Here is a 15,568-nt window from a genome sequence, read left to right as displayed (position 1 = left end):
AATGTAATGAATTTTTTAATTCATTTTTTTAATGTTCACTCCACCTACTCTAATCCCAACAACCATTATTTCTTGCCTGTGATAGTGCAACAGTCTATTAATGGCTTTTCTGCCTGTAACTTTATCGTCTTAAAATACATGGCTCACATTACAGACTCACACAGTCTGACTGAAAATATTGTAAAATGCAGATTTCCAGTAAGGGTTTCCTTGAGCCCTGATATTTAAGCTCTTAAGAACCATACTAGAATAATGTGTTCAGAAGGGAAGAGGGGAAGTTCTGCTGCAGTTTACTAAATTACACATAAGGGATTAGTAATTAAAAAGTAAACCAGTTCCTTGATCTAGCATGCCTGAAGGATAGGGAGAAATGGCAACTGGCTTATTATAGTGTTGTTATAATGGAAAAGGACAGGAGAATGACATGTTAAAGACAACTCAGAGATCCTAAATACACAGAAAGTGTGTGTGTGTGTGTGTGTGTGTGTATGTGTGTGTGTTTATGTGTGTCTTTGCCTGTGTTTATAACGCTTTAAGTTTTATAGTCTTTCAGCTTGGGTTGCACACAGACAAGTTATGTAGGTCTTGCCAAACTACCACCTATAAAATTTTTATAGTTTGTTTTAGTGTTGCCACATATTTTGTTTATGTTGAGTGTTTTCTTTGGATTTTGTCCTACTTCAAAGGTTTGCTGTGCTCAGTCTACATTGAAATATGTTAGTTACTAGAGAAAATGATGGTACTTGTAAGACTTGAAGCTTCATGACAGCTACAAATGTGGTGTTAAATCATGGTGTGCAAAGTATATGTCTAGATGGGAGGTTCTGTGACCATATAGTGTTTGGCTTTATCAAAAAAGTACACCTTCTACACTTTAAGACAATATTTGAAAACCTATCTCAGTACAAAAAGTTTTAAAGAAATGAAATATTCAGTGAAAGTGAACTCCATGGTCCGTAAAACTCTCCAGGAAAACAAATAGTTTGATTTATATCATATATTTTTCTCTTTTGATCCCAGGGGTGGGGCAAGAAAGAAGCTTTCTGGCATGTATGCTGGGAGTTTAGAAGAAAAGAAAGAATATTTTATAAGAATTAACTTTAAGACTTTCTTGGGTTTTATATAAAACATAAATATTGTGTATATGATGTAGAGGAAGAATCTTGTAAGTAAAATATAAAAAATATGTACCAAAATACTTTGGTAGGGAAAAATGTGATAGTGTTGGAACATATAGTTGTTTTTTTTTTAATATTTTATTTATTTATTTATTTATTTATTTGACAGAGAGAGAGCATGAGCAGGGAGAGTAGAAGAGGGAGAAGCAGGCTCCCCGCTCAGTAGGGAGCCCAATATGGGACTCCGGGATCATGACCTAAGCAGAAGGCAGTCACTTAACCAACTGAGCCACCCAGGCGCCCCTGGAACATATAGTTTTATTACTACTTCTTTGGGAGAATGTACATGCCTTGTCTTATATTTTAGTGTTTGTAAATATTATACATATACTAAGTTTGTAGTGATAAAGTATTTTATATCAATGGGGCAAACAATTTTTTCAACACTCTATTTTCAAGTGTTCCGTATTCTATGTTGTATAGAAATATTATAGAACTCTAAGTATCTATGTACCTATATACCTATATCCCAAATCTATTTCTTGAATGTAATGTATTCTTATATATGAGAAAGGTTGTTGGTATGATATTTTGAGATCCCAGGCTGAAAGCCTAGTTGCTGCAGAGAGATAAATGTTTGAGAGACATGTTCTACATGCTTACTTAAATATTATCATATGCTGTTAAATTGGTTTCCTAAGCATTATATCTAGTTTGAAAGAGATGCAGAAGATATTTCTCACCTTGTACCTTATCTTAACGCACGTTACAAATTTCATAAAAAAGTCCCATTTATTTCAGACTGATAACACTACAGAAGTACCTTTTTTAAAGTGTTAAAATTATATATTAGGAACTATAAACTAGAACTAAAATATATCCAGGTAAATTCTTTTTCAAAAACATCCTCAAAAAGATACGCAGTAGGATTGTACAACACAGTGACCCAGCCCGTCCGTTTGACATGATCTAACATTCTAAAATGTAATCTACATACTTTGTTGCAAGATTTATCAACAGATAAGGCTTCCCCTTCACATGGCCTACAAGGCAGACAGGACCCTGTGTCTACCTACTTCTCCAGCCTCATTGGATGCCTTATTTATGCTGGCATGGCTGAAGCACATGTCTTTTGAGAGGTCTATCGACATTTGCATACTTGGATGAAATAAAGGCACACTGAAAATCTTTACTGACCTTAAAGAAACATTGATTAGTGGGAAAAGTGAAAGGAAGCTAGCCATTCTGTTTAAGTCTCACATATATCAAACAGACGTCAAACCAATGAATCTCATAGATGTTTTATGGGGTTCTCTTTCACTGTTTCTCTTTGTTATTTTTTTCTCTGTCTCCCTTGCTTGCTTTCTCTGAGAAAAATCGTAAGTCCAAAAGATCCAAAGATGAGGAATAAAAAATATTATGTGAGAACGCCACTGGTGGTTCATACCTGATTAGTGCTATTTCTTCTGTTCATTTTCCTTCATGCAGTGTTGACACTCAGTTGGAATACTGTGTGTATGTTACTTATCATGGAAAGTGCAACCGGCCCTACCGCCTCCCCGTACTGAGGGCAGATGCTGTGTGCCGTTACGTTCATCATTATGGTTTCTTGGGATCACTTAATGAGAGGTCCTATAGAGCACTTAGTATCGTCAAGCTAGCGGTAGAAATATGTGTTTTATTTTGGTGTTTGGATATTACAATGTCTGCACAGGAATGAATATGGCAAAACTCATTTAGAGTGTTTTTTTTTTTCCTGTTGCACCAAGATTCTTGACTTAAAATGGATTGAGCAGAGGAAAGTGTGTTGTAATGATAAAAACACAGAATTGGAATTATTATGGACCTTAGTTCAAAAATCTGTATCTGCCACTCGGTACATGCTTACGATTATAGAAAATTACTTGATCTTTTGATTTCCAGATTGTTATAGGTAGTAACATTATCATTTGCCTTACAAGGCTACTGTATTAATTATATGAGCAGTCAGGACAGTTCAGGGTTTTGTTTTGGGATGTGTGTGTGTGGTGTAAGTAGAGCTGTGATTTGAAAGCTGGCTTCCCCAAACTCCACTTAATAGCTATGTGACATGGCACAATTTACCTAACTACTCTAATATTCAGTTTTCTCAATTGTAAAGAAGAGATTAAATAATGAACGCACATGGTGATATTAAGGTTTAAAGTGAAGCATTGATAATAAATGCCCAGTATGCACACACATAGGTCTTTAATATGCTCGTAGCATCTGTGTAAGAATCCTGTACACAGTAGCCACTCCATATATGAAAGCTATTATTTTTGTTGATCTTAGCTGAGGGCTCTAGAGCTTCAGACAGAAAACTGAGTCTATAATTTATTTTAATCTCCTTTAGCTTACTAACCTAGCATATCTCATAGATACGTGCACTATACGGTACCACACATTCCTAGGGGGCAGAAAAGCAGCACTGGCATGTCTTAAGCCACAAAGCTGATGTGTTTGGACCTGAGGCAGTGATCTTGGGATGAGAGTCAGGCTGCAGATGAATTAGGGCCTTCTGGGCCGCAGAAAAGGAAGAACTTGTCAATCTTCTTATGCTATTTCTATAATCTAGCGTACTACCTAGCATATAGTAAGCTCCCAGCAATGAAATATTTTTCCTAAGTACAACTGAAACCATTAGCAGGAATGACATGATTGTGTTTAGAAAAAGGGAAGCGCATGTGGAAGGATGAAACAATTTAGGGGATATTACAGTCGCCTCGGCTGGTAATAATGGTGGCTTAGACTAGGATGGTGGTGGGAGAAATGGAGAAATACACATACATCTGCGAGTTTTTAAGCAGCTGAAATCCACAGGACTCCATGATGGATGATATCTGGAGATAAGGTGTTGAGGATGATTCAAGCATTGTGGCCTACATGGCTGAACACGTCAGTATATGTCATTGATACAGAGCATAGTAGGTGCTCATGAGGTTCAGAAGAAAAGAAGGAGCCCTCACTGGTTCTCCCTTGAACCATCTGGGTCTGTGCTGATACAGTAGACATGTGCCCCATGTGGCTATTTAAACTCAAGTTAAATTTTGTTAAAATTAAATGAAATTAAAAATTCCATTCCTCAGTTACCTTAGTGACCTTTCAAATACTTGATAGTCACATATGGCTAGTAGCAATCATATTAAACAGCACAGCTATAGAACATTTCCATCATCACAGAGAGTTTTACTGGGCAGCACGAATGTACAATAATCAACAATGGCATCTGTGATTTGAAAAAGAAGGGCCACAATATGAAACTCTCCTTTCTTCCTAATCCATTAGAATTTAACATGGAGAATGAGAACTTTGACCTCAAGCTTTCTACCTTACCCTTGTAGGTAAAAGATAAAAGATTTCTTGTTCTTTTCTTCCAAGTTGTTAGTATCTAGATACACATTCTGCACAGTTATTTCTAGTGGGAATGAGATTGCATAATGTTTCTAATGGAGAGTCCATCTAGCATAGTAGTTTAAATTTTTTTTTTAAATTTATTTATTTGTTAGAGAGAGAGCGAGCGAGCACAGGCAGACAGAGTGGCAGGCAGAGGCAGAGGGAGAAGCAGGCTCCCCACCGAGCAAGGAGCCCAATGTGGGATTCCATCCCAGGACGCCGGGATCATGACCTGAGCCGAAGGCAGCCGCCTAACCAACTGAGCCACCCAGGCGTCCCTAGCATAGTAGTTTAAAATACGGACACCAAAGACGTAGCTCCGGAGCTTAATCCCAGTACTGCTACTCACAATCTGGGCGACACTGGGGAAACTACTTGTCTTCTCTAAGTCTCAATTTCCTCATTAATAAAATGAGGATAATAATAATAATAATACCTATTTCAATAGGCTGTTGTGCATATTGAATGAATGGATATTTGTAAAGTTCTTATTACAGCGCCTGGCATAAATAAGCATAATAAACACTGCATAAATATTTGTCAAATGAATAGAAAGTAAATAAGAATTTTGTCCTGCTTTTGACATTCTTGGCAATTACGGCAGCCACCCCTGGCTGGTAAGTGAACACTACAGCAAAGTATTTGAATGAGCCCTCTGTGGAGCTGGATGGAAGCTGCATTCAGATGAGTCCCCCAGGTGAGAGACTTCAGTCATCCTCTTCAGGAAGAAGCCATACTCCCCGGAAATTAAAATAAAAAAGAGAACAAGATTTATAGTCATAGAAACTGGACACAAGTCTTGATTCTGCCACTTACTAGCAATATGGCATTGAACAAATCACTTCTCATTTCAGTTTTCTCATTTGTCTAGAGCAATGTTGTTCAACAGAACTTTCCATGATAATGGAAATGTCCTATAGCGGACTGTGGAGGATGATATAGCTATGTGGCTAGTGAGTGCCAACACAACTGAATTTATAATTGTGCTTAGTCCGACTCTGGAACAATGATCTCCAAGGATTGCTTTGAACATAAGAAAAGATACATTCTATACAGAAGTATCTGTGATTACCTGGAAAGCTTTATGGTGTCCACCGAAGCACCCTACTGCCAAGCGTTTTTTGCAACCACTTGAATGCCATCTACTTGTGAAACTGAATTGAGTGATATCTGCACTCTAGGTCCAGGGATGGAAATTGGAAGGGAGAATGTTTTCAATTTCTAAAATTATGGGCAGGAATAATAAGAAGGTGCTGAGAGTGCCAACGCATTTTCTTGCTTTGCCAGTTTAACTTTCAGGTACAGTTAGTAGTTTTCATGGGTACTCAGAATGGAAAGGCATGTAATTGATAAATGGGGATTTCAGAGAAACTTCACTTATGTGCCACCACTTTAAACATCAGCTCAGAACACCAAGCTATAAGATACTTTAAAAAATAAATAAATAAAAATAAATAAATAAAGATGTCATCCATGTTTGATAACTTTAAAATAGACTTCAAAGTGTAAATACGATGTTACTTAGAAGTAAATAAACACATACTCACCTGTATCAGGAACAGCAAATAGTCTTTTAGAGGTGGAGTAAGACGTGCTTATTATCCCTCATTTTTTTTTTCCAATGCAGTTACCTAAAATGAAATGATGGAATCTGGCTGTTTATCAGACACACTGCTTCTGTGATTACAACTACATCCTGTAGTTACTGTGTTCTGATGTTTAGTCTTTGCATATAACTTGGAACCTTCCTTATTGTACAATACAACAGCCACTTCATTTAATGTCAAGTGAAAATCAGAGGGAATGACCACTGAGACTAGCCAGTCATTTTTCAGTGGAAGGGTGACTCACAGACTACAGTGTTAACCACATCGTCATTTTTTTATTAAATGCACTTTTTTTAAAAAGCCCGTGATTTATGGATGCCTTATTTATCCCTCTATGGGTTAAAGCACAGATGGCTTGAATTGTTGGTTGAACATAACTGTGAAAAATATTGTGAATCTTGACATCTAGTTGAACTTTGCTCAGTTTTATGTTGTCTCCCAACCACTTTATGAAATTGAAGCCACCCACCAGTCATTTATGTCATCTAGTGTTGACTGTTTAATATTTAAATTTTTTTTCCTGATGGGCAATTTCTGTTATGATTTCTCTTGGGTTTGATTTAAGGTCTGATTTTGCCTAATGAATGAAAGCAGCTTGGCCAGTACACTGCATCCATGAGCACCCACATGTAGTGTCAGTATGATAACTACCAGAAGGTTCTGGTGAAGTTGTAGAGCTCTTTTTATTCTACAGAATGATATTGTGCAGCCCATTGTTGGGAAGTGTTTCTATTTACTTAGATAATAACAATTTCAAATAACATTTTAATGCCTTTTTTACTGAGCCATAGCCTATTGTAGATAAATTTTTATCAGGCTGTTAGGTCTTACTACATTCTTGTAAATGAATTAATTATTATTCTCAGGTACTCTTCATTACCATGATTACTTTTCATAATTTCAGGAATTTTTGAATTTGCACACCCAGATTTTTAAATTGTATTTTTCTGGGTTCACAATTCTAATAAAATTAGGTGTTCACATGTGGTGCTTTGGCCTCAGAGATTTTCTTGGGCATGTCCCTTAAATGAGCTAAGCACCTCTGTAGTTATATTTCTTTTGAGGAAATCTAGAAGGATGTTGCTGTGGCCAATGTCAGAGAAATTATTGCCTGTGCTCTCTTCTAGGATTTTCATGGTTTCATGTCTTGCATGTGGGTCCTTAATCCATTTTGAGTTTATTTTTGTTTATCATGTAAGAAACTGGTCCAGTTTCATTCTTTTTTCCTCTTTTGTTGAAGATTAGCCAAGAATGTCTGTAAAATATGGTGAGAGAGATAAAAGACCATTAAAGAGCTTGAACTGTGTTCTAGATTTTTCCATCCCATCCCCTTTCCCCAACTTTTGGCACCAAACAGAGAGGAACATATATACTTTTGTGCTTTTGTGTTGGCATCCCTGTGTAGGTAGTGTATTAGTGAGTGTTTTTCAGAGAAACAGAACTAATACTGTGTGTGTGCGTGTGTAGAGAGAGAGAGAAAGACAGAAACAGACAGAGACAGAGATTTATTATTAAATTATTATTATTTATTAAGGAACTGGCTCACATAATTGTGATGGCTGACAAGTCCTAACATCTTCATGGTTAAGTCCACAAGCTGGAGACATAGGAGAATCTATGATATAGTACTAGTCCAAAGGCCAGTGATTTTGAAGCCCAGGAAAAGTGTTTCAATTTGATTGTAAAGGCAATAAAAAGCTAGTGTCCCAGTTCAAAGTCAGTCTGTCAAGAGGACTTCTCTTTTACTCAGGGAGGGGACTGCATTTTGCTCTATTCACCTTCAACTGATTGGATGAGGCCCACCCAAATTAGTGAGGGCAAGGGCTTTACTCAATATACCAATTCAAATGTTAATCTCACCCAGAAACACCTACCATAGCATTTAACTAAATATTTGGATACCTTGTGTTCCAGCCAAGTTGACACATAAATTAACCATCGCAGTAAGAAATGCTATATGAAGATACACTTTCAAATCGTTCTCCATCCCTAAGGAAGACTTGACTAACCCAGACTTATGGACCTAGATCATACAAGGTTAGAGGACTCAACAGTGTCTCATTTATCTATTGCATTTATTCATTTTAACTGGGGCAGAGCTCAACATTCTACTTTAGGTTAGATTATATCCTGAATTTCTCTCAAATTTCAGGAAAATAAAAAAACAAAAATCTGCAAGCAAACATTTCATTCAGTCAGTCCATAGGCCTATCTTGAAAAATTCCCCCAAACTAAGGACTGTGGTAGGACAAAAAGATGAAATGAATAAGACAAGTCTACTACACTCAGGGGATCAGAGCAAATATTCCCATTGGAATTCCTCCTTGAATACATCATCGGAAGGCTTTAAAACTGTGTTTTAAATACAAGATAAACTTTCTTCTTTTTAAACTGTGTTGTTTTAGTGATCTTAAACCTAATTTTTTTTTCATATAGAACTGCACATGGAATTTCAGTATTAATTAAAAAAAAATTTAACTGGAGTTGGTGTTTGGCTGGAGTAAGGAAAAGGGCCTGATGCCTGTTCTTGTACTTGACTTCTCTTTTGTCAACACCCTCCCCTGTCCCCCTAGCCACAACAGCCCTGGGGGTATAGGGAACAAAGTTGAAAAACTCTTCATCTATTTAATGTTCTTGCAAATGCTTTATGTATTATATGTAAAAACGTTAAAGCAGGTTTGGCTATTGTCTTCCACTTTCCCTAGAACTTATTTTGTGTTCAGTTATTTCTCTTCATTCTTCCTAGAGTTGTTTGTTTTTAATCTCATTTCTCTCTTTATGCTAGTTGAAAGTTTTGTATTTCAAGCATGTTATTATGTACTTAGTAGTGTGCTCCCTTATGGAAGGAAGGTTCAGAGGATCATAGTGACCTCCAGAAAGTGCAATTTTGCTAAAGAGGAAAAGCATGTATTTTTGAACTATTTAAACAAAGGAAGACAAATTAAGCCATGTAGACAAAAAGTGCATTGTAAGGTTATTTCCAGAGATCAGCATGAATATTTCATCAAGTATCAAGAATACCATACTTTTTCAATTGGTATACCAAAATCCAGAGTATAAAGATATTTCTCAAAAAAAAAAATATTTCTCAAGTAAGGCTTAGCAATCACCTGCCTCCTTTGAGATTTATTTTATCTGATTTACCTTTTATTTTTATAGGTAGCAAAGCAAAAGGAATGGATGGCAGTAAGTGCCAAAGAATGTTAAATGTGTAAGAGGCCTAGTCTTATTAATATTTGAATATTCAATCTTTTCTTTCCAACATCTTTGTGTCTACCTCTTGGACTCTAAGAGAGTCCTAGCCTGTCTCCTAGAAGATTTGTTTTAAAGTTAGAGCTCTAGTGAGAGTAAAGTAATGAATCCAAAAAAGACTGTATGTGGTTAGGAGGGCAGTGGATTTTCCAGAAAGACATTTTTGCTCTTATTGTTATAAAGTTGCAACTGAAGGAGACAGCTTTTGAGAGCAGAAGCCGTTGTTACTGTAAATAAATGAGAATTTTTATAGAGGGAAGGAGTATTTTTTAAAAATATTTTTCTGTAGATTAAAAATGCATTTACACAGCTCATCTCTTTCGTCATTCACACCAAAGGCTTAGTGAAGATGTGTATTTAACTGTAACATCAATGCCAAGATTGCTCCCTAGAGAAATGTGGCGGCAAGCAGAGACTGGGCTCTCTCTATGGGCCTTATAATACTGGACACCAGTATGCACTTGAATATTTTAGAGAATATCGTTTTCATGCATGGCATACCTAATAGCTATGCCATTCTAACTAAAAGGTTCAGAAATAGAAGTATCAAATTATGACTTATCTTTTGTTCAAAGTTAACTTTAAAAGTACATGAAAGCTTACAAATGTAGTCCTAGAAGTCAATAGCTCCACTCGCTCCAAACCCCACTCATTCGGCTTATGTTCATTAAGCACCTTCAGAAACAAGGCACTCCGTTTTTTGTGTGTTTTAGTTTAGTTTGTGTGTGTGTGTGCTTCTTTGTTTTTACACTGGGGAATTACATGGGGTGAGGAAAGAGTGCACATGGGGATTATAGTCTAAAAGACTTGGTATTCTGGTGACTCCGAGACTAACAAGCTATTTCATTTAGATGCTTCCATCTGTGAAACAAGAGGTTTCAAATTATTCTCTGAACCTCCTTCCAACTTCCAACTGCAACATTCTGTAAGTTTGTAGTAGTTTTTTTTTTTTAACTATATCAAAAAAGATCTATTAATTCCTGTGTCCCACAACTTGGCTAGTTTAACAGGATATTTTGGAATAATCACGGTGCAAGAACGGGTGTAAAGTGACACATGTGGTCACTCCACCTCTAACATCTGTTGGCACAACGACAAATAATAGGTGAAATCTTAACATAAAACATACAGACATGTACACAAAAAGACCTTTATCATAGAGACACAAAAATACTTGTGCTTTTTTGAACTCTGTTTATGATACATATATCATTAAGACTTTTTGTCTGGTGCTTAACCAGCCACTAATCTATAACTGACAGAGGATGCTTAGAGAATTCCATGCCTGGGGGAAACCCATCAACTATTTGGTGGCAGACCAATTAAGTTGGATCCCTTTGAACTTGGAGAGGACAGAAATTTGTCCTAAGAAGGTGAAACAAAGTCAGAATATGTGCTTGTCTTTCCCGCTCACAGAGCCACTGCCATCAGCCACATCTGACAGCTTGTACAATGCCTGGTCTGATGATACGGTGTCCCACATAACATCGTTCCTACCAAACGACACTTGCTGTAACAAAGGAGGTGCAACAGTGAGCTTGCCCCACCATCCAAAAGCCACAAACCTGATACAATAGTGGAATAATATTAATCACCGAAGTTTCAGCTATGGCACCACTGTAGGGGGACAAAACCTCAGGATTGGAGTACTGACCTCCAGGATGAAGTTTGTTTGCTAAACCAACAGCCGACAGAAGATGTTATGCCCACTATAGGTAGAACACACAGCTCTGGAAAACGGGCTGAGCCCTTTTTACAATCAATCGCAAGGACCCACTAGTGGATTTGTGTTTCCTTTCCCTACCACCTTAGACTTTGCCGTTAGAATCCTGATGCTTGAGGCATGGGATGGAGTAATTCTGTCCATAATCCATAAAGAGTCCTACTCATCTGGAAGCTATGTTCGGTTCACATGTGATCTGGTTATCATGCATTTTTCACTATGATGGACTAGCAAAGATAGCAAGGGTTACTGTACCTATCACCATGAGGAAGTAGGGCTGCTGTTCATAATCTGAGCAAAGAGAAATATGTCTAGTACATATTTCTGGTGTGCTCCAGGCCCAGAGGTGAGTGGGAAATTATAGCAACTAAGATTCCATAAGAGCAGGGAAACCAAGGACCTAATCAACTGAGATTAATGTCTGGGTCACCTCATAAGGCAGGAACCTAGACCAGCTGAAGTACTAGAGGAATATGAGGAAAATTGAGAATGAGTGATAGAGGAGAGTGAGGAACATCAACTAAGGCCCCTAAGATCACTGAAATACCAGGTATTGTAGCATGGTTCATGACCTCATTTGGGGGAATTGCATCTGGCCATCACTTTGAAGGATTATACTTGAAGTCCCTTTTAGGGAAGATAGGAAGATGCTGTTTTATATGCTACATGGATATCAAGAAATGATGGAAATGCAAGTTCTCCAGGGGGTTGCCTGTCATAGGCACAGGTGATGTACTTTTTTATACTGGCTCAGCCTTAAACTCTGCTCAGGTTTTGCCTACTTGCTCAATGGAGGGCTCCAGATACTGCCAGCATTGTCACCTATGTCCTAACACCACCAGCTGCCTTGGCCTCCCCACAGGGTGAAGACCAGATATTAACATGTCCCCAGAGTCATCTACCCTGGAAAGACCCAGAGTGGTTCTGGTACCTATGACCAGATGTAAGACACTTCTGTCTCTACTGGGACATTTCTTCTTCAGTAGCCACTCAGAAGAGACAACGGGAAGTGCTGAGGAGTTAATGTCCCATACAATGAATCTTTACCAATGAAATACTGTAGGAGGTGGTAAGGAACTGGTATACAAATGTTTCTCCTTCCATCTAATAAATTTTTCTAAGGTGCTTTAGTTCCATAAAAGTTATATGGAACTGTTAACATGACCAAGGAACCAACCATGTTTTCCTGTGAAGTTCTACCCGACTCGGTAACCTACCACTTGATGTCTACTTTCTCTTTGTCTTACAACACCCCTCTTACCTCCCCCTTGCTGACCTGGGACTGCTTGATCCCAGACTACATTCTAGAGAATCTGGCTTGAGATACAAAGCAAGGTCCTTCAATGTCAAAGCTTTATTCGCTGAGTAACAAATTAAAATATAGTATAAACAACTCTTATCTTCCCAACTGAAAAGTTTCCTGATTTGGGGACACCCATGTACTCACTCAGTCTCTTTTTTTTAAGATTTTATTTATTTATTTGTCAGAGAGAGATGAACACAAGCAGGGGCAGAGGGAGAGAGAGAAGCATGCTTCCCGCCAAGCAGGGTGCCCAATGCAGGGCTTGGTCCCAGGACCCTGGGATCATAACCTGAGCCAAAGGCAGACACTCAACTGACTGGAGCCACCCAGGCACCCCCCACTCAATCTATTTTAATGTCTTTCATTTTTCTTAAACTTACAACACTCTCTTACTATGTCCCATTTTGTTTTCTAACTTTTTCATTACTTTGCTCTGGTTTATTATACCTTTCTTCTATAGTCCCCCTGTATTTGAGTTTTCTTCAAGGCAGAGAAACCTTATGTTGGTTGTTTTTCCCTTTTGGAATGTGTAGCTGTTCAGTGCCATCATTTAGAACAAATGAGCGGTGAATGCCAGGTTTCATCTGTATATTTCTGTATATAATCTTTGACATATTGAAGGAGTGTAATAGATTTTAAACAGCAGATTATGAACTCCTTCCAGCTTATCTCGAGTCACTCCCCCAAAACATTAAACTTTTCTCACCTCGCTTTGCTGGGCTTCTGTTAGGGAAGGAGATGTACTCCATCCCAGTTCCTAAAGTGTGTTCAATGGCTTCCCTATCACCCTTCCTTCTCTCCCTTGCCACCTCTCTTTTCATTATTCTTTCTGATAAGGATTCAGAGACAACATAAATTGTAGACTCACGGTACATCTATTAGTATTAAATAAGAATACTTACCTAATATTTTCATCATAATTGTATATTGGAAGTAAAGCCTGAAACCTTATGTATTAAGTTGACATATCACACCTGGCTATCTATCTCACATCTATTGCCCAGATTCTTCTAGACTTAGATATCTCAGGCTTTCGGAAAATTTGTTTTTGTTGGTTATTGTTGTTTTGCCCTGAATTTGAATACTCTGCTATCTGAGTGCACACAGAGAACTGGACTCCCCAGTTCTCCAGGCTCCCCCACCTGTCTCAACTTGGGTCATGAACTTTCTTTACCCTCGTTGGCTATTAATTAATCATTTCTTTTCCCATGAATGTTGTGTAATGGAAACTAATCTGTGGAAAAGTTAAGAATGAGATTAATGTTCACAAAAATTGTAAAGACCTCAGATAAAAGATGCAGCAGTACCATACTGCATCCCCTTTGAAACAAAACAAAGGCAGCTACAAACATTTGAAGGCAAGTCACATTTTTGCACACCATCCATTATTCTTGCATTTAACAGGATGTTAAAGATTCTACATCTTCTGAATTTATTAGCTTGGTATTTAGCATGTTTCACAGCCAAAATAGCAAAGAAGGTTCATTATTGCTAGTTAAATTAGCCTCATGAAAATGTTGTTGGTAAAAGGTTACAGAAATGAATAAGAGATCTAACCAGGCAGCATATTAGACCATTTATCATTATAATTTAAAAAGGCACTCTGATGATTTGAATTAACTTGGCTAAAGGGTAGAGAATAAGATAAAAGGTAATAATTAAAACTTAAATGGCATGATTAGCTCTTCCTTTTGATAAAGAAAAGACAAACCATATGCGTACTGCATTTACTTAAATTATCTTCTTGAGAGAAACTGAGGCCAATAAATCATACCTGATTATACCATTTATGGGCCTTTAAAAAATTTTACAGCAGGATGCCTGGGTGGCTCATCTGGTTGAGCATCTGCCTTCGGTTCAGGTCATGATCCCTGGGATCAAGCCCTGCATCGGACTTCCCGCACTATGGGCAGCCTGTTTCTTCCTCTCCTTCTGCCTTCCACTCACCCTGTTTGTGCTCGCTCTCTCTCTCTCTCTCTCTTGCTCTCTCTCTCTCGCTGATAAATAAATAAATAAAATATTAAAAAAAATTTTACAGCTGTATTATGTATAAACTGGGTTACTTGAATATCTTGTTATTCCTTCAGACATAATCAGAAAGCCCGTCCCACATTATTTTTTTCACATTATTTTATTTTCAATGACTGAAGCCTAGAATTTAGCTGTTTTTCTATTGAAGTTTTAATGTTTCTTTTTTAACTGACTGTCCCATATATGTGTGTATGTGTGTGTGTGTGTGTGTGTGTGTCAAGTTTTTGTCATCATCTTTGTGAATTTTTTATCATTGAGAATATTTATTAACTTGTATTTTTTTTCACCTCTTCAACATACAGAACTTTAACATTTGTGTGACCTCAGCTATTCGTATCTTCCCTTGTGTTAAAATTACTTTTTAAATTTTATTTTAATTCCAGTGTAGTTGACATACAGTGCTATATTAATTTTAGGTGTACAATATAATAATTCAGCAATTCCATATGTTACTCAGTGCTCATCAAGATAAGTGTACTCTTAATCCCCTTCACCTATTTCACCCATTCCTCCCCCCACATACCTCCCCTTTGGTAACCATCTGTTTGTTCTCCTAAGTTAAGAGTATGTTTATTGGTTTGTCTCTTTTTTGGTCTTGTTTCTTAAATTCGTATGGTATTTGTCTCTCTCTGACTGGTTTATTACACTTATCATCATACTCTGTAGATCCATTCATGTTGTTGGAAATGGCAAGATTTCATTATTTTTATGATTGAATAATATTCCATTTCTATATATATATATGTATTTGGGTATGTACCACTTCTTTAGCCATTTGTCTATTGATGGACACTTGGGCTGCTTCTATAATTTGGCTATTGTAAATAACACTGCAATAAACATAGGGGTGCAAATATCCTTCTGTATTAGTATTTTTGTATTCTTTGGATAAATACCCAGTAGTGCAATTATTAGATCATAGGGTAGTTCTATTTTTAACTTTTTGAGGGAACTCTGTACTGTCTTCCACAGTAGCTATACCATTTTGCATTTCCACCAACAGTGCAGGAGGATTCCTCTTTCTCTGCAGGCTCATCAACACTTGTTTTTGTCTTTTTAAGTCATTCTGACAGGTGTGAGGTGATTCTTATGTGGTTTGATTTACATTTCCCTAATGATG

At 37.3% G+C, this 15,568-nt stretch overlaps 1 protein-coding gene across 1 annotated transcript in view; it reads left to right on the top strand.

The window, feature by feature from the left end:
* Positions 1–15,568, top strand: part of INPP4B (inositol polyphosphate-4-phosphatase type II B) — a 348,151-nt gene that overhangs the window by 164,518 nt on the left and 168,065 nt on the right. The window lies entirely within an intron of this gene.

This window comes from Martes martes (genome assembly GCF_963455335.1).
Source record: "Martes martes genome assembly, chromosome: 2".
Lineage (NCBI taxonomy): Eukaryota > Metazoa > Chordata > Mammalia > Carnivora > Mustelidae > Martes > Martes martes.
The sequence above is the reverse complement of the archived record's forward strand: the minus strand, read 5'-3'. Positions and strand labels throughout refer to the sequence as shown.